We start from the raw sequence: 19,919 nt of genomic DNA on the forward strand, positions 1-19,919 counted from the left end.
GTTGACAGTGGATAAACAGGTCGGGACGGGGCGGTCTGAGAGAGAACGGAGTGAGGGTTGGTGTTTTCCCCTAAACATTGGAGCAGGAATTAGCCCTGACTAGTTCGGTGTAAAATTTGAAAGTGTAAGCTGTTTGTTGTTTTTCCCCCCAGTTGGCGTTTATTAGTGTTGTCTTATTGCGGCTCTGCTGAACAAGCCTGGCCCGCGCTGTCGCCTGGCAGGGGCGACGGCGGGATAAAAAACCCAGTGAGGGGAGATGGCTGGCGTTGGGGGAAGGCGAGTTTCCATTGTGTTTCCATTGTAGCTCTGTCACTCTCTACTGCCCTGGCTCGCTGTCCCCCGTCCATGTCAGCAGAAATGAGCTTTTTTCCTCCACTTTTCATCCCATTCCCTTTTCTTTTCTTCCTCCGCGATTCACTCGGCTGTTTCTTCAAATGTCTTAAAAAGCCCGATCGCACGGTCTTAGCACATTAACACATCTGCGGCTTAACCTTGAGAGCTGGGCCTATTGTCGCCAAGCGCCGAGAGCAGCGGGACAAACAAAAGTTTGGATTGTCAAATTCATACATGGGTTCATTTTGGAACAATGTTGCTGTAAATCAACTGGAAAAAAAAGTTGTTTCATACAGAACTTTGGCTCAACAGTGGGGGTATTGTTTCCTGTAATGTTTCATCAGAGCAGAATGCTGCGGATCATCCCGGCGGTTTCTCCTGTTCTTACTCACGCTGCCAGATGGAGGGGGGAGGCTCGCCTCGGGGCAGGTGAGCAAAAGGGGAGATGGAGGTGGGGTGAGCTTAAGGGGAGGACTCGGGTGACCAGTTTTACCTGGGACTGACTCGAGCCCGTCCGGACATGCAAGAGAGAGATCAGCCCCGAGGGGAGGAAAAAGAGAACGAGAGGGGAGAGAAGGCCAGAGAGCGAGTCTTCAGAAAAGGAAAACACCGCTCATCGCTTCTCATCAATCTCTTTCTCTTGGCATCTATATTTTTCTCCCCCTCCCTCGCTGCCTTTTTATCAAATCCATCTCCATCGCTTCTTCTGTTTGCCTCTCCTCCCAAAAACAGGGCTTTTCCATTACAACAGTCATAATCAATTCACAGCCCAAGAGCCAAATCTGGTCCCCCGTAGGGTGCCAAGTGGGCCCCAAACATTTTTTAATTAATTTCACATCAATATAAAGATACTGACACTGTGAATTGTTTTTGTACTTTTAGTCTCCATAAGGTGTCAGAGTGCATAAAACAGCATCAAAATAGAGCTTGTTGATCAAAAAAAGAGCCAGTGGAGGATCCCCCACACCCCCGACAGAGGTCCTAGATAAAACCCTATTGTCCTAAAATCCTGGAAACACCCCCAAATCGTAAAAATGTCCTAAAATTTCAGAAATATCCAAAAATCCTAAAAACATCCAAAATTCCAAGAAACATCCTAAAATCCTAACAACATGCTAAAATCCACTGAGTGTCCTAAATTTCATATAAATGTTCCAAAATCCTAGAGCCATCCTAAAATCCTAGAAATGCCCCAAATTCCAAGAGCAGTCTTAAAATCCTGGAAATGTCCTAAAATCCTAGCAACATGCTAAAATCCTTTAAGTGTTATAAAATCCTAGAAATGTTCCAAAATCCTAGAAGTGTTCCAAAATCCTACAGCTGTCCAAAAATCCTTGAAATGTCCTAAAATCCAAGAAACGTCCAAAAATCCGACAAATGTCCTAAAATCCTAGAAACATGTATGGGGCTATGGGGCTGCTGTGACTGGCCCCGGTCTCCTGTCATGTTGTAAAAGTGGCCCCTAAGCAAAGCGAGTTGAGCATCGCTGTCTTACGTCATGTTTCTTCATTATGTGTTCCTCTCCTCTCAGAGTTTTTTTTTTAAATTCCAGGGAGATGAAAATGTTCCTGTAATTGTTGGCCCATGGGAAAGAAAAAGAATAACTCCCACATACCAAGAGATGTTGGATAAATAGAGGTCGGACAAGCCAGACGTTTTGAGAAGTGCTTTCTTTGCGTCGTCTGGACGTGATGGCGGGTTGTATGTTATTATCGAATTTTTCACACATAGCAATTAATCAGGTGTGAAAGCTGTGCACTGTGACAATCAGTGGAAACCAATTCAGATAAACTCAATGTGGCTGTTTCTCTGGATGAGAAGCATTTCTTGAAACCATTGATACTCAACTGAAGGCCCGCAGGCCAAATCGGGCCCCTGACAGGGTGCCAGGTGGCCCCCCAACAATTTTCGAATTCACAATAAAAATAAAGTGATTGACACTGTGAATTGTTTTTGTCTCCATAAGGTGTCAGAGACATAAAACAGCATCAAAAAAGAGCTTGTTGATCAAAAAAAGAGCCAGTGGAGGATCCCCCACACCCCCGACAGAGGTCCTAGATAAGACCACAATGTCCTAAAATCCTTACAAGATCCTGAAATCCTAGAATCATCCTAAAATCTTCAAAACATCCTTAAAACATTAAAAAAAAATCTAGAAACTCTGTAAAATCTGACAAAATGTCTTAAATCCTAAAATCCTAGAAATGTCTGAAAAGTCCAGAAACATCCTAAAATACTTTAATCGTCCTGAAATGTCCTAAAATTCAACAAACATCTTAAAGTGTGAAATGTCCTAAAGTCGTAGAACTGTAAAATCTATGAAATCCCAAAATCTTAGAAACATGGTTGAATCCTAGAAACCCGCAAAAATCCTAAAAACGTCCTAAAATCCTAGAAATGTCCTAAAATCCTGGAAATGTTCTAAAAGCTGAGGAATGTCCTTAAAACCTAGAAATGTTTCAAAATCCTTTAAGTGTCCTAATATCCAAGAAATGTCCTAAAATCCAAGAAATGGCCTCAAATCCTATAAATGTCTTAAAATCTGAAAAACGTCCAAAAATCCTAGAAATCTTCTAAAATCAGAGTCCAAAAAATGTCCAAAAATCCTAAACTGGCTGGCGTTCCTAGCTAAAGAGATTCTGCAACATTGGCGAATATTATCACTGTGAAAGGACAGCTTTTTTCATCTCAGAAATCACTAACCAAGCGGTGATATTTGACGACTTTGGCATGAGACTGGGTTGCATGAACACGCACAGCATATAAATACAACTCTGAGAATTTATATTGGAATCTACCACATTTAAATAATCATTTATTATCAGTAAATCACAAAGAGATTATGAATATAGGCACATTTACAGCAAAGAGTGAACAGGGACGTTCTCTTTGACAAGAAGCGCTGCCATCTAGGGGAATTCCAGTCTGACACAAACAAAGTCTGACAGGTGTTGGATAACCTGGTCACAGTTCAACTCAATTTTAGTTTCATGTTTTCAGTGAAGGAGTGAGGAAAGGGAAAGGCGGGGGGAGGGACAGAATCAGAAACTACTGGAAAGGTAGAGGTGTTGTCAGGAGTTTCAGTTGCCACTGTAATTACCACAACCTCTGACGGCGTTCAGTTAAACTGTGACTGAGCCGCGGTGGGCGTCTCAACCTGCTCCACAGGTGAGAGAAAAAGGAGTTTTTGGAAGAGAAAAGTCTTCACAGGCAGAGAACTCCTGGTAGAGTTTCTGTATGACATATGTTAATAACTCAGAAATATCGCAGCCCGTCTCCTTCTCACCCTTCAGCAGAGATATTTGCTGCGAGGCACCAACGTCCGGGTGAAGCAAAGTTCAGATCGGTTCGTTTTCCCCGCCTGACAAACTGCATGCAAAGAACACACACGTGAGATGAAGAATGAACACCGCTCATGTACATTTAAACCAAAGTATGTGTGAAAAGACATTCAGAACAGGTGATTCATTTTTAGGTTTTGCAGCTCTGTTTGTGTTGAGTCTGCTGAAAACTCTTCTGGAAATTCATTTGTTTGAGTAGCTCACAAAGGAAGTTGCAAAGCTTCAAAGGTGGAGATTTTGTAGTAGCAGACATTAACATCATAAAATCCTGCAGAAAAACCACAAAATGCTGCATAACAATTCTCCAGAATGCAGAAAATTAAGTGTTTGATGGTCAAAACACCATTCATTTGTATTATCTCTAAGTGAAACCAAGAGAATTAAAGCATTAACCGCAGCCAGGATACCTCGCTGCTCGTCATATGTAGACGTGAAGAGTCCACTGAACAAGCGGCGGTATGTGACGGGTTAGGATGAAAGCGTGTTGGTTCATGCAGGTCTTAATTTGCATTAAAAGTAAACTAAAAGTTGCAGCGTCACGCTCACGTCACCTGCTCCTCCCCCAGGTGAGCTGCTTCGGCGTGCCTTTCTGTGGAAGCATTACTCACTCTTGGCCTAATGAACCCTCCAGTTCCTGACAAACTCCCTGAGTGCAGATGAAAACAGAGCGTGATGGATGGCTGATTAGCTGACAGGCAGACGAGACCACTTTAAGAACATTTTTGGGAGGTTTTTAGGTCACGTTGAAAAACCATTTTAAGTTTCTCTAAAAGGCTTCCTTCCCAAGTCTTCAATGACCACAAGGCAGAGATACCTTTGACCCACGAGCCAAATCTGGCCCCTGAGAGGGTGCAAGGTAGTCCCCAAACCCTTTTATAATTCACAATTAAAAAAAAAAAAAAAAAAGTGCCAATGGAGGTCCCCCGCAGCCTAATGTCCTAAAATCCTAGAAATATCCTAAAATCATGGGACTGTCTGAAAATTCTAGAAATGTCAAAAAATTTGAAAAATGTCAGAAAATATTAGAAACATGCTTAAGTCCTGAAACATCCTAAAACCAGAGAAATGCCCTAAAATCCTACAAATATCCTAAAATATAACAAATGCCCTAAAATCCTACAATTGTCCTATTATCCTAGAAATGTCCTAAAATCCTAGTAATGTCCTCAAGATTCCCTGAAGTCTGAGAAATGTCAGAAAATTCTAGAAACATGCATAATTCCTAGAAACATCCTAAAATCTAGAAATGTCCTAAAATCCTATGAACATCCTAAAGTCTTGCAAATGTCCTAAAATCTTAGAAATGTCCTTAAGTTTGAAAAATGTCAGAAAATTCTAGAAACTTCCAAAAATCCCAGAAATGACCCTAAATCCTAGAAACGTCCTAAAATCCTAGAAATATCCCCAAATCCTAGAAATTTCTTAAAGCGTAAGAAATGTCAGGAAATGCTATATATAAATGTGCTTAAATCCTAGAAATGTCCGAAAGTCCCACAAACTTCCTAAAATCTGGGAAATGTGCTTAAATCCTAAAAAATGTCATAAAACACTACAGACGTCCTAAAATCCTACAAATTTCCTAAAATCCGAGAAACATGTATGTATAACTGCCCCCTGGCCTCCTGTCATTCTCCAAAAAGTGGCCCCTAAGCAAAGCGAGCAGAGTATCTCAGCTTTAAGGGGCCAATAACGACCTCTCAAATCAATGTCAGCGCCTGTTTAGATTTAATTAGCGGCCTCAGAACAGGTTCTCTGTGTGAGTGCATCCACTTAGAGGCCCCTCATTGGATTTTCACGTTCACAATGGAAAGACTGAAGCGTCAGTTCTAGTAATCCTATATCTGCACTTGCTGGCCTGTCCCTCGAGGGCGATGCAATGTAGTGCTCTCTGCGCTCGCATGTTTTTCATTCATTTGTCATAAAACATATTTGTTGCATTTAAATGTGCCTTAAGTGCGCGTGAGAGCGAGCGTGTGCGTCCGCTCGCACGGCGGTGAGATTGATTGAGCGGTGAATTGCGAGTCCCCTGGGTGTTTTTGGAGCGGCTTGTTGTTTCTGTTTTGTGGCTTCACAATGGGCCTGTGTGTATTGGGGTGGGATTTGTGAGCATGTGGGTGGGAAGTGTGTGAGTTTCTGAATGTATGTATGTGTTTGCGTGAGTGGTGAAGGGCTGGAATGAGAGCGAAGCATGCTTTATACTTGCCAAGCTCTTGAGCAACAGGGAATCGAAAATAGATTTTCTTTTTTCTCTACCTCTGCTTCGGGTAATTCCAGTCTCAAAGAGGAGCAGCATGACTGTGTGAGATGATGTAGCAAGTCCTGTATTTATTCAACAGCGTTGCCTCACACCGACTTGTCGACAGACGGAGGCATCAGAAACATCTCTGTACGTGCTGTTGACACAGTTGTAAATTCCTGACGCATGACTTTCCCCTGAATTAGGCTGAGGTACCTGAGGTTAATTATTTTCAAAGATGAATTTCCATTAGCATTAGCTACCAATGCTAAAACTACATTGACATTTAAACATTTCTGCAAACTATAGATATGTTACATTTGTACAGTATTATGAAGCAGATACGTCTTTAGAACACTTTCTGTGGCACTATCCCATTTACTAAATTCCTGAAAACATCCTAAAATCCTAGAAATCTCCTTAAATTCTGCAAAAAACTTCCTAAAATGATGGTAATGATGTCATCTCTTTAGAAACGCTGATATGATTCGTACGAAACGTACAAATGTGACATAGTCATGGTTTGCAGAAATGTACAAAGCCAACGTTGTCTTCTGGCGACCGAGCTGCCATCAGACGGAGGTTTAAATCTTGTCAATGAAACATCTCGTGGTCCACTCCTCTTCCTCCTCTTCTCTCCGCTTGACTGACTCTGCGTGACCACGGCGTCCGGGCCGCTGAAGGGCTGCGGTTTGCCGAGGATGAAAGCTGGGATTGTTGCAGGGTGGGACAGGTCCCCCCGTAGCACCTGGCCATCTGGACATTACATCCCCCAGAGCCGTAATGGACGCCCCCCGCCTCCTCTAACTGCTGGCTGAAGACCCATAACGGACGCCCTCTGCGGCCCCTCGGGGGGCCCCACTGGGACTCCAGTTTGGGAGGTTGTGCAACTGGATAATGGGCTCCATTTAAAGCTCCATTCACAGCGAGGCCGCGCTCGGCTCTGAGGAGCTGTGAACTGCAGTGGAGGAGGTCGCCAGGGGTCACGCCGAGGTTCACACGGCCCTGACCACCGGCCGGGAGTTAAAACTCGATCGCCACCGCCGACTCATATCGTTACCCGGCTTCTGCCTCTGCTGAGACAGGTGTAAAGGGGAGGGGCTCCTGATGCAGGTGTGTGAGCCTGATTCAGGTGACCTGTGACCAGCCAGAGACAAGCTTGTCCATTTCAAAACCTCCGAAAACACGATTAAATCTAAAGGCCGCTGCGCTGATCTGAACAAGGAAAAGGAAGGTAGCTGTGCCATTATGACCTTTTATTGTAGAACAACAAAAGCTAATAACAGGTGTGTGTGTGTGTGTGTGTGTGTGTGTGTGTGTGTGTGCTGCAGGGTTAATGCAGATTTTTATCAACAAATTTCCATGAGTTTGGCATGACTTCAAGGCTTTGAGACATTTCCTGAATTGACCACTTATAGAATTTTTTTTATCCTTAATCTTGGTGATTTTTTTTTAATTAGCTTTTTTTAAAATGTTGGCTATTTTTTGTCTTTAAACTTTTTTTTTTCACATTTTTTAGAATTTTTTTTAAATTAAAAAAGGTGATTTTTTGGTCGTTAAAAATGTTGAAAAATATTTGAAAAAAATACTAATGGGTTTTCAAATTTCCAAAGGCCCTTAAAAACATCACGTGTTGTTATACAGGTTTATGAAACAATTTTTCATGACTCCTCCAAAACTTTTTGAGGCCTGGAAATTGCTTGTTGCAAATTCTTTTCAAAGACTTTTCCAGGTTTTTTTATGACTATATGAACCCGGGTCCTGGAGACTGAAGGGACACACTACAGAAAAAGTAAAGTAGCCATGCCCTGTTCTGACCTTTTTTTGTGGAGCGACAAAAAGACAGAACAGGTGGGGAAGCTAAAGACAGGTGTGTGTGTGTGTGTGTGTGTGTGTGTGTGTGTGTGTGTGTGTGTGTGTGTGTGTGTGTGTGTGTGTGTGATGAAGGAACACGCTGCTGCATGAAGGAATGCTCAGATGCAACTGTTCATTAACAGAGAGAAGTCATCGGTTGATTTTGCTCTCTTCGCTGCAGGGCTCCTCGCAACATTAACGTTCTTGATTTCCATTTTTAAAGCTTGAAGTCACTTTGAGTGCACGCAAGCATACACACACGCACACGCACACACACACACACACACACACACAACAGTCCACTCGTACGTGAAAGGTGAGTCACGCTCGCTGTAATTCACAGTGAGGGGTGAAATGAAGTGCACGAGGACAGCTTTCTGGCATGCGGAGACACAATAAAATCAGATATTTTTACACATCATTAGGTGTTTTTATCCTAAAGAAGGTGTGACATAATACATCTTTGAAGTAATCAACGTTGAGCTAATGTTTTAATCATTAAAACGAGGGAGTTTTACTTTGGAAAACTGCAAATCGGACACTCTCACACTCCTCGCATTCCTCCAGTGGTGCAACAGATGAGGCAAGATTTGACATGAAACACAGAGAGACTCACAACAGCTGAACTTTTGTCTCGCCCAAACGCAGACGCGGCTAATGTCTTTAAGAGTTTTCTGCGCCGCCGCTGTGAAGGCGGGGAGGTAAAGCGTTTGAGAGCGGCCCTCTATCCCCCCGGGGGCCTCTTGCCCTCATCACCTCGCCCCTCTCCCCCTCTGGGGAACATGTCAGGTGTGATTGGAGAAGTGAGACAGAGATATTCCAATTAGCCGGAGCTGCTGCATTGCAGCGCGCCGTTCTCGAGTCACGCTGACAGCGGCGCAGCTGGATGGAAGACGACGACTTTATTTAATGGGGCCTCGGTGAACATGGAGGAATGCAGCACCGTGCAGCCTGCAGAGACGGCTTTCAGGAAACTATTCAGTCACTTTTAACCTGATCCCGCTCTGAAAATCTCATCTTAAGACTCAAACGAGTGCAGTTAGAGGCTAACGTGATGTGACGCAGGTCATATATGAACTACATCATGAGGCAAACCTCATAAGGACTGACATGATGTCAAAGTTTTTTGGGTTTTTTTTTGTGTGTTCACATTTACTTGGGATTTGGGGATTGAAGTTATGCAAAACAAAAAATACAGTGCAACAGTTTTTTTTAACTGGTGCAATTAAAAATGACATCAGATACAAGACAGCTACAAAAAAATCTAACTGACCCTTTGAAAGCTGAGCAAACTGGCTTGATCTTGTTCAAAAACATGGGAAGAAGTTACAAGCATTTTTTTAAAATTTAGAAAAACAAATGAAAGTAAAAAGAATAATCAATATATGGATAAAGTATGTAATAATAGTAACAATAATAATAATAATAATAATAAAAAAGGAGAAAAAAAAATATTTAGATAAGCACAAAGTCATTATAATAATAATAACAATTTAATGTAACTTTAAATATAGAATTCTAACAATTCTAAATATACAGTAGTTTTCTTAATATTTGTCCCTATGATTTAATTTTGTAATGATTTTTCCTTTCTTACAGCTTAATTTCTTTTTTCCTTGTCATTTTTCATATTTTTTCTAGCAGTTTGCTGCACATTTTATGTGAAGTATATATATATATATATATATATATATATATATATATATATACACATACACGCATCATAATAAATAATCATTTTCTGTAACCTACTTTTAAATATATAATTATACTTATTATAAACTGTTTTCTTAAAATTCCCATTGTTCCCATTATTTTGATAATTTACTGATGATTTTTTTTTTCTTGTTACTTTTCACATTGTTTTTTTAACGCAATATGCTGGACATGCACATATATTATATATATATTATACATATGACTACTGACCTCTGCTAATTTCACTTCCTGTCCTTCTTTTCAAAGACTAATTTTTGGGACATTTTCTAGTCACCTTTTCCCAAAATGTCTATATGAACATACAGTAATTGGTCTGATGACGATCTGATGAAATAACTGTCAGAAAAGTTGATTATTGTTGTTTTTTAAAATGTACCTGGATTGTAATCTGCCTGTTTCGAGTTAAATGTAACCAGCTAATCGGCTTCGTAGAGCAAACATAAAGAATAGTTGTTTGTTTGAAGGCTCAGGTAGAAAAGTCTTCTGCGCAGCTGTAGAAAAATCATTAGGCCTCTTCCCTCCGACAGCCGAGCATGACGTGTCGTGTTTTAAAAACTCCCGGCGTGTGCTTTGATAGTTTTTCCCCAACACATTTCGTCGACCTTTTCTGGGGCAAGGTGACGCTATCAGCACGAGGGATCTTATCAGCTGTGTAATGTGTCATAAGTGGTAATGTAACTGAGGTGTGTGTGCATGTGTATGTGCGTGTGTGTGAGTGTGTGTGGGGCTGGGCCGATGTGTGGCGGAGTGATGGTGATGGCGATAGGTGTGATAAATGTGCCGATGTGTCAGTCATTTCTGATATGCCTGGTAGCCTGAGGGGGGGAACAGGGAAGAGGAGATGGGCCGTGTTTGATAAATACGGGAGAGATTCCATCTGCAAACAAGTGAAACGTTAGATTTCTGATTAGGGCCGACACGTCTTGCACGCTCTTGCTTTGGAGGGCTGAGATTCATGATTTCTGCTCGGTGATGGCTCCGTAAAGCGCCAGAGATAGCGACGTGAACGGGATGTTGGGTTTGTAACTGGTGTTAGTGAGTGGGCACTGAGAGGGAGATCTGCGGCGCTCGATAAATGAATAAACTACACAAACGCAGACGTAGAGACGGTATCGAAGAGACTCGCAACCGGCTTTACTACGGAGGCCACTTTGGAAAGACAACAACAAGCCAGGGGCCAGTCTGGGCCGCTGCCCCATATGTGTTTCTAGGATTTTAAGATTAGAGGAATTGTAGCATTTTAAGACATATCTAAGATTGTAGGACATTTCATGGAATTTAGGACAATTCTAGGGTTTTCGGATGTTGCTCAGATTTAAGGACATTTCTAGAATTTTAGTTCTAGGATTTAAGGACATTTCTAGGATTTTAGGATGTTTTCAGGATGTTAGGACATTTTTAGAACTTTAGGACAGTTCTCAGATTTTAGGACATGTCTGGGATTTTAGGACGTTTGTAGGAGACATTTTTCGGATTTCAAGGTGTTTTCAGGATGTTAGGACACTTTTTTAGGACATCTCTCAGATTTTGGGGGTGTGTCTGGGATTTAAGGAGGTTTCTAGGATTAGGACATTTTTAGGATTTTCTGAGATTTCTTTGATATTTGAACATTTTTTTTGGAATTGAGGATATTTGGGATTTTAGAAGATTTCTAGGACTTTAAGGAGGGGTTTGACATTAGGACATTTCTAAGATTTTAGAATGTGGTCTGGGATTCTGGGGTATTTCTTGGATTTTGGGACGTTTCTAGGATCTTTAGTACATTATGGTCTTGGCCACGACCTCTGTCGGGGGTGTGGGGGATCATCCACAAGCTCTGTTTTGATGCTGTAGTTGTTGTTATGCACTCTGACAGCTTATGGATACTAGAAGTACAAAAACATTTCAGTGTCAATCACTATATTTTTTATTGTATATTAGAAAATTGTTAGGGGGCCACTCGGCACCCTATCAGGGGCCAGATATGGCCCATGAGCCATATGTTGAGTCTCACTGCTATATGGCATGTGAGCAGTGCTCTCTTTCACTCCCCTGTGTGTGTGTGTGTGTGTGTGTGTGTGTGTGTGTGTGTGGAATGTTTCTCTACCTGCATCGACAGGTTGCTCAGCTCTTCTTTACCTGTCAGACCCGCAGGGCCAGGTCACAGCTCGGTTTATGTGACTGTGTGGGGCTTTGTGTGTGGTGTGTGTGTGTGTGTGTGTGTGTGTGTGTGTGTGTGTAGGTGGGGGTAGGGGGTCTTCATGTTTACTGTATATACAGCTCAAACACTGCTCATTATTGTGGGAGTGTGTTTGAGTCCGTTGTCTTCTGTGTGTGAACTTTTATGTTCAGTTGCTCAAAGCTGTTATTGAGCAACACACTCTCCTGCATGCTGATTATTACTTTTACTTCTAAGTATGCTGCATTAGCAGGGTTTGTGGCAGCCTGCCATGTCTGAAACATCTGCCGCCACAAGTTGATTTTATATTTTTGGAGCTGGACCGTTCATTAGGAGCACCTTTAAGGCTCTGTGTGATTCCTCTGCAAATACGCAACAGCAGCATATCCTGTAAACTTGCTAACAGTAATGTTGCCTCTTTTTTGGTGGAAAATAGCATCAGAGCTGCGTGACAGCCAAAATTTGACAGCCGGCAGAGAATGAGGACAGAGCGGACACTGGCAAGAAACCGTCAGAGAATGAGAGCGGAGCGGACATTTAGAGACACCGGCAGAGAATCTGGGTCTGGGATATGTCAGTGTGTGAGTGTAGCTGCTGACAGTCTGGGATATGTCAGTGTGTGAGTGTAGCTGCTGACAGTCTGGGATATGTCAGTGTGTGAGTGTAGCTGCTGACAGTCTGGGATATGTCAGTGATCAGCAGCTACATTGACTGACAGGTCACCTAGTGGAAATAGCATGTATTTCCTCCATATGCCAAATATGGTCAAAATGACCTCATCAGGTGGAAAATAGTCAAAATGACAAATTCAGAGTCAAAAGCCCAGAATGACACCCAGAAATAATACAAGTCCTGTTTTTCTGCTCTGATGGCTGTGGGATCAAAAATGTCAGTTTGAATGGGTTTCAATGGAGCATTTTTTCACCTGAACAGTCTGAATGTAACTATTTAGTTTCCACAGTGTATTTTAGACTTATTGTAGGAGCTGAGCTGCAAATTCACTGATTACACTCAAACACACAATCTTGCCAAAATGTACGCTCTATGCATAAATACTGCCTAAATTATCACAAAAAATGCAGAATGAAAAGCGAAATGCACCAAAAAGGCCCGAAGAGTTAACAGAACAACAAGTCAGTTTGATTATGAGGCCACTCAGAGCGAAATACGAAAGAATCCCCAAATTTAGTCATCATCCTGTGAGTCACCACTGAGGATCTGACTGCATCAGGCTGAGATCTTTATGTTTTACTTGTTTGTGCCAAAATGCACAAGCAACAAAATAATAAAGTTGATTGGTTTTCTGATTGCACACAGTGAAAGTGCAATGACTCACCACCCTCATTACAGGAAAAAAACATTTGGAGGGTGTAACTAAAAAGAAATTAAAAGATTTCTGCTGGGGGATACAATAACACCGCTGGCTTTGAAAGGAGTAACAGGTAGAGAGTAAAGTGGTGGAGGAGTAGAAATTAGCTTTCTATTTCTGTTTCAGCTGCCCTGCGTTTTGGAGTGTTTCTCTTTCAGGGATAGTGTGTCGCTCGCTCTATGGAGGGCCTTGTTCCTGGGCCTGTATTGTTTTACCGGATCGCCCATTGTGCTCTCAGACAGAGTAGGGAGGGAGGTTTGGGGGGGGTGGCCTGGTGCCAGCCATGGCTACACCGACTGCCAGCCTCCCGCCAGGACACACACACACACACACACACACACACACACACACACACACACACACACACAAACACACAAACACACAAACACACAAACACGGAATCGAGAAGCCCTGGATGCGAATGGCGGCCATGGATGGATCAGAACCACTCAGGCCCAACCAGGGCTCTGTTACACAGGCATGCAAAGACACACACACACACACACACACACACACACACACACACACACACACACACACACACACACACAAAGTGGAAGCGAGTGTTGAGTTGCATAAGTAACTGTAAGCAGCCAATCACACACACATTGATGCAGACATGTAAAAATATAGATTACACGTACAAGACATGGAATCAGGAACACTATACAGTGACTTAATTCAAGCTAATACAGCAGATACACCTGCTTTGTTAGGGGCCACTTCTGCAAAATGACAGGGGGCCAGGGGCCTCCTGTCATGTTTATGAGATTTAAAGACTTTTGTAGGATTTTAGGATATTTCTCAGATTTTACGATATTTCTAGCATTAAGACATTTCTAGGATTTAAGCATATTCCATTTCAGTTTTTGGGACATTTCTTGGATTTTAGGACATTTCTTGGATTTTGGGACACTTCTAGGATTTTGGAACATTTGTAGGATTTTGGACGTGTCAGGTCACACCTCGAGTTTTAGGCCTTTTCAAGGATTTTAGGATGCTTCTTGGAATTTGGGACATTTCAAGGATTTTTGGTCATTTTTAGGACATTTCCAGGATTTAAGCACATTCCTAGAATTTTAGGACATTTATAGGATTTTAGGACTTTCCAGGATTTCTACCACTCATATATATTACATATATGCACGAATCAAGATCACATGTTGATGATACTCACAGAATTACAGCACAACACAAACATTTAAAAAAAACAAAACTTTTTGGGGACGATTTAAACTTTCTTTTGCACACAACAGCACAATATAAAGTTAATATCAGTTTGTTTTTATGATCAGATTTTATCAGCAGATATGGTCGGTCTGAAACTAAACTTTTCTGTGACAGATTTTTGTTAATCATCCTGGAACGAGGCCGTCTCCAGCAGCTCTAATGGTAACCATTTTTTGTTCATACCATGGAAACTGTTACTGATTTCATTCACGCTGCTATAAATATCTTGAAGCTCACAGTCGCTGAGGGCTAATTTTGGATTGTGGTTAGCGACTTCAGCTCTCTAGATGACACCTTTCATTGGGTGAAGCACATTGTTGACAAAGACCCAAAAAGAGTCGGAGAGTGAGGCTGCGAGAGGAAGTCTTCACAAAACAGCAGCAGCTCAGTTGTTATGACTAAGATATTAAACAACCAGTTATGATCAAATGTTTGGCTCATGTATCTGCTGTTAAAGCTGGCAATCAATATATGTTTTAACACTTTAAACCCAGGATCAACATCAGTTTTCTTATGCTTCATTGACAGGCCTTGCAAAGACATGGGAAGAAAGGCAGCCAGCGACTTTGCATGAAAAGTCCCGCAAATGGCAAAAAATAAAATAAAATAAAAAAAACGTAAAAATAAAGTAAAAGAAAAGGAAATACATTTTTAAAAAGAATTCATAAGAAAATGACCTGAAATTAGCGTAAAAAAAAAGTCAAAAAATTGTCAAAAACTTTTTACATTTAATTAATTATTACATTTAATTATTTTTTACATTCATTATAATTATATATTTAAAACTACAGTCAAATCTATATTATCATTTGTGGCAGTTGTGTTATTTTGTTTCTTTTTTCTTATTTAAGGTAATTTTCTTTTAACTTTTTACTAATTTCTTGCTAATTTTCAAGGCCATTTTTTGTTGAATTGCTCACTGACCTAATACCATATTTTGAAAGAAATCAAACCCATTTGCTATTTTTTAAAAGGGTTCATGGACTGTCAATTATGTTATTTTGTAAATTTAGCAAATATAATGTGAGCCCATCACAATTTGACAAGACACATTAATAAATCTTTTTTTTTTTAATTGAATATAAACCATTGACTGTAAAAGCCCTTTATTACTGACTTACTGAAAGGTATCATTGCTAGGAGTGGGAATTACTAGAGGCTCTACTACAATATAAATGCAAAATTATATAAAATAATTGAGTCATAATAAAATATTATATGATTTTAAGTGTTTTTTTAGATGCTGAGCATTGCAATAACATATATTGTGATATTTTAAGCATTTTTTAAAACTGTAAATTATTTCCCAAAAGAAAAACTTAAATAACATTTGTTTTAAAGACCAAGTGAATTTAAATTTGGCCTACTTAGAAATTTTAAAGTATAAAAACACACACCGTGATGTAAAAAAGACCCTATAAATAGACACACAACTAAACCACACACATAACCGATGAAACAAAGGACGTGCATATCTATATAGAGCGTAAAGTAAACAAACATGCACACTTTGATTCACAGAGGGCATCCGAGGCAGATTACCCCCCCAAACCCTTTCTATTTGGATTGACTTTTACAAGAGAAATGACAGACTGCGTCTGAGCGAGTGTGGGAGGTCTGACTCATCCCATCACTCTTGCCAGGTTTTATTTGAATTATTAAAGATGTAATGATAGTCCTCCTGCGATTGTAAAATACCCAAACTTGGCAACGCTCCAGAGGGAATTGCTTCCTCTGACAAATTATTGTTGAATTATAGGCAGCAATCTGTCTGTCTGTCCTCATTTTCTACAACCTCCTCTTGACTTTGATCTGTCATTTCGTCTCTGAAATTATTGTCCCACGGTAATGTCATCGTCATCGTCACCAAACTGTGTTTTTGCACAAAAATTAACAAGTGAAACTGTGAGAATATCCTGTATATCATGTTCAGTTCTCACCCCTCTCTTCGTGACGTTTGCTCTCTTTTCGCTCACAGCCGCAGAGCTCAAGCTGTCAGTTTTTACACTCTCTTTTTAGCTGCTGCGAATAAATGTAGTTAAACTGTACCGTCACCAGCCAACACTGTTCATAGGTTAATCTAAAATAAACAAGACAGAGATAGAGTTACAGCAAAATGTAAAACATATGAAGACCTCATATAATGCATTATAACGCTTTCATAACGCTTTATGATTACACTCCTGAGGCTTAATGATGCACTACATCAACAGTCATAAAACATTATGAATGTGAATTAAAACGATTTATAAGTATTTATAAGTACCTCACTTTACTTACATACAATGATAACTTATGAACATGCATGAACTGTTATAGCATACTACTGCACACCTTTTCCACCAGGGCTTGTTCTGGGCCAGTTCCTAATCTAGAACCAGTTTTTTCGTATTTCGAAAGCCAAAATACCGGCCCCAGGCCAGAAGAACCGGTTCCAGATTGGCACCAACTCTTTGCTGGGCCAGAACAAAGAGCTAATTACATCAAGGGCTGGAGGCGGGGTAATCACGACCAACCAAAACACGGTGACCGCCATCTTCTTTAAAAACCCACACATCCACAGAAATCTGCAATTCCTCTGTGAAATTGTGGACTATCAGCTCCCAGAAAACCCTCACACATGGCCGCTCCCACGTTTAAGGGCCTCTCCTTTCCATCATTCTCACATAACATAATGGCTAGTTTGGTGGCTGCAATAGAAATAAAGCTGCTAATGTTTTATACATCCATCACCATGGTTACCGGGATGTTATCACCAGAGAAGTCATACAACAACACTCTCCATATTGTGTTATTGACATTTCAAAATATCGCTTCAATTTTGCACAAATCTGTGATAGACACTCACCTGCTTTAGGACATACTCGCCTTTACAGTGTTTGCCCTTTTTGACGTGAGAATATAAGTGTTTACTCTCCTCTGCTTCATCTGTCATCTGCCGTGAACCGAGAAAGATTATAAATGTAGATGAAGAACTTTGATCAAATCGCATCACTTGTATATGTTTAAAAGTGGTTTATGTTAATACCAATAAGCCTTCACTACATAACCACAGCGATGGATGGGGAGTGCCCAGACTTTATTGGCATTAAGAGCAAACAGTCAGAACATGTCTGAGCCTTCAGGGCTCAGCAGGTTATCTGCTTACAGTTGGTTGTTGATATTATAACATCTTACAATAGTATCATTAGCTGTATTACCCTGTGTGTGTGTGTGTGTGTGTGTGTGTGTGTGTGTGTGAGAGAGAGAGAGACATAAGCAGTTACACTGATCATGTTCTTGTCTTTCTGCCTTTCTTTGCATCTCCTTTGGTGCTAAACTGTAATGAAGAAATGTGTTGAGTAATGCCTCCGAATACAGTGAATGGTTTCTGAGCGGGACAATAAACATGTGAAACGCTTGCACAATAACGGACGACTAAATCCACGCTTGGGGGCAATGAGGAGGTGCGCCGAGCTTGGCAGTCTCGCCTTGTGTCTCATCCTTCTGTCGTCTTCCTTCTCCTCCTCTCCTCTCTACATGTGAAGGGTGCTACATGAACTGAGAACAAAACCCTCTTCTGTCGGAGAGGTGGAGGGTGATGTTGAATCACACTGGAAAAGTTTGCAATGTTGTCCCTTTAACAAAGGTTGTTGGGTGGAAATCAGTGATACTCAACTTACGACACGTGGGCCAAATCTGGCTCCTGATAGGATGCAGGGCTAACAATGTTTTGAATAAAAACAAAAATAAATTGATTCACACTGGGAATTGTTTTCGTACTTTTAGCATACACAAGGTGTCAGAGAGCATAAAACAGCATCATAATCGTGCTTGTTGATCATAAAATGCCAGTGGAGGATCCCCCACACCCCCCACAGAAGTCCTAGCTGAGAGCCTAATGTAATAAATTCCTAAAAATAGGAAGTCCGAAAATCCTACAAAGGTCCCAAAATCCTGCAAATGTCCAGAATATTCTACTAATGTTCTAAAATCATGGAAACGTCCTAAAAAGTTTCCGAAAAAAACCCTATGGATGACATAAAATCCTCTAAATGTCCTAAAATCCTAGAAATGTCCTACAACTATAGAAATGTCCCAAACATCCTAAAATCCCTAAAACTAAAATTCTGCAAACGTAGAAATGTCCTAAAATCCTTTAAATGTCCAAAATCCTACAAAATGTCCAAAATCCTACAAAATGTCTCAAAATGCTATAACCATCCTAAAATCATAGAAACATCCTAAAATCCTAGAATTGTAATATAATCCTAAAAAAAACAGTGGACCAAGTTTGGCAGGCAGAAACAAAAGTCATTCTGGGTCCCTGAAAAGTCAAAGTTCTTAACATGTTGCTGCTAAAATTCAGAGTAAGCACCTGTATCTTTGTTTGTCAAATTCAAGTTTACCATTATTTCACGTGTTCGTTATGTGACTGAAAGTAGTGATATAACACACACACACACACACACACACACACTCTCAAGTGTGCACAGTTGTTGGCATTCACCCTATGATTCCAGAATGGCTAATTACAGGTGTGGATGTTTAAGTGATTGGTGCGTGTGTGTGTGTGTGTGTGTGTGTGTGTGTGTGTGTGTGTGTGTGTGTGTGTGTGTGTGTGTGTGTGTGTGTGTGTGTGTAGGATCAGGTTGATACTTAAGCGCTGTTGTTGCCTTTCACTCGTACTGTTTGGTAATCCTACAGGCCTTAACGGCAGACACCGCTGCTCGGTTACTGTCAGATACACCTCGGGCATTCCTCTCCTCTGATACACTCTAACAGCTTCGTGTGTTTACGTAACTGTTTTATTTCTAAATCTCTTAATGACAGACATCTGGGTGTTTCTGTCGGCCTCTTTTATGATTATGAGAGAGGACACTATCCAGTCGAGGAATCACACCATAAAAGTCACTAGAAGGAAAACAAAGACTCACAAATGCTGAAGCTACTATACATTTACCATTACGATGACAGAAAATTAATCATAAAAATGTCATTTATCAAGCAGTAATTCCACTGGTTTTATTCCACTGGTTGGTTAAAGCTTCTCTAAACTAAAGATGTGCTTTAAAGATGGTTTTTTGTTATTAAAATCTTGTCAAACTTCTGACTGACTTAGAGCAGGGATACTTAACATGCTTCGCTTAAGGGCCAGGGGCCAACCACAGCAGCGCCATACATGTTGGGATTTTAGAACATTTCTAGGATTTTAGGTAATTTCTGGGATTTTAAATCTATTTCAGGATTTTAGGTAGGATAGGTTTGTAGGATTTAGGACATTTTTTAGGATTTTTGTACATTTGTAGGATTTTAGGATTTTTCTCAGATTCTTGGATTTTATGGGATTTTAGGAATTTTGGGTTTTAAGACATTCATAGGATTTTAAGACATTCATGGGATTTTAAGACATTTCTAGGATTTTAGGACATTAGTGTCTTATCTGTATTTTGATGCTGTTTTATGCACTCTGATACCTTATGGAGACTAAAACAACAAAAACAATTTCCAGTGTGAATCACTTTATTTTTATTGTGGATTAGAAAATGGTTGGGGGGGCCACCCAGCACCATGTCAGGGATCCAAATTTGGCCTTAAATGAAGTATGAGTGGCTTAGATGGAAAAGGTGATGCTTGAATCAATCTGCATCCGTCCACTCTTGATCACTTTTTCCTGAATGGCGTCTGGTGTCGGCTTCC

General features: G+C 40.7%; 1 protein-coding gene across 4 annotated transcripts in view; it reads right to left on the reverse strand.

Annotated features, from left to right (window-relative positions):
- LOC148185827 (uncharacterized) overlaps positions 1 to 19,919 on the reverse strand; it is a 377,412-nt gene that overhangs the window by 104,727 nt on the left and 252,766 nt on the right. The window contains exon 3 of one of the 4 annotated variants that reach the window (XR_015775444.1): positions 3,191 to 3,702. The exons of the other annotated variants lie outside the window; for them this stretch is intronic. The gene's annotated coding sequence lies outside the window, so the exon portion shown is untranslated. Of the gene's footprint in view, positions 1 to 3,190; positions 3,703 to 19,919 lie in introns of those variants that run through there. 4 annotated transcript variants of the gene reach the window in all.

Source organism: Plectropomus leopardus, chromosome 22 (assembly GCF_026936395.1).
Source record: "Plectropomus leopardus strain MGB_pleo_1.0 chromosome 22, ASM2693639v1, whole genome shotgun sequence".
Classification (NCBI taxonomy): domain Eukaryota; kingdom Metazoa; phylum Chordata; class Actinopteri; order Perciformes; family Serranidae; genus Plectropomus; species Plectropomus leopardus.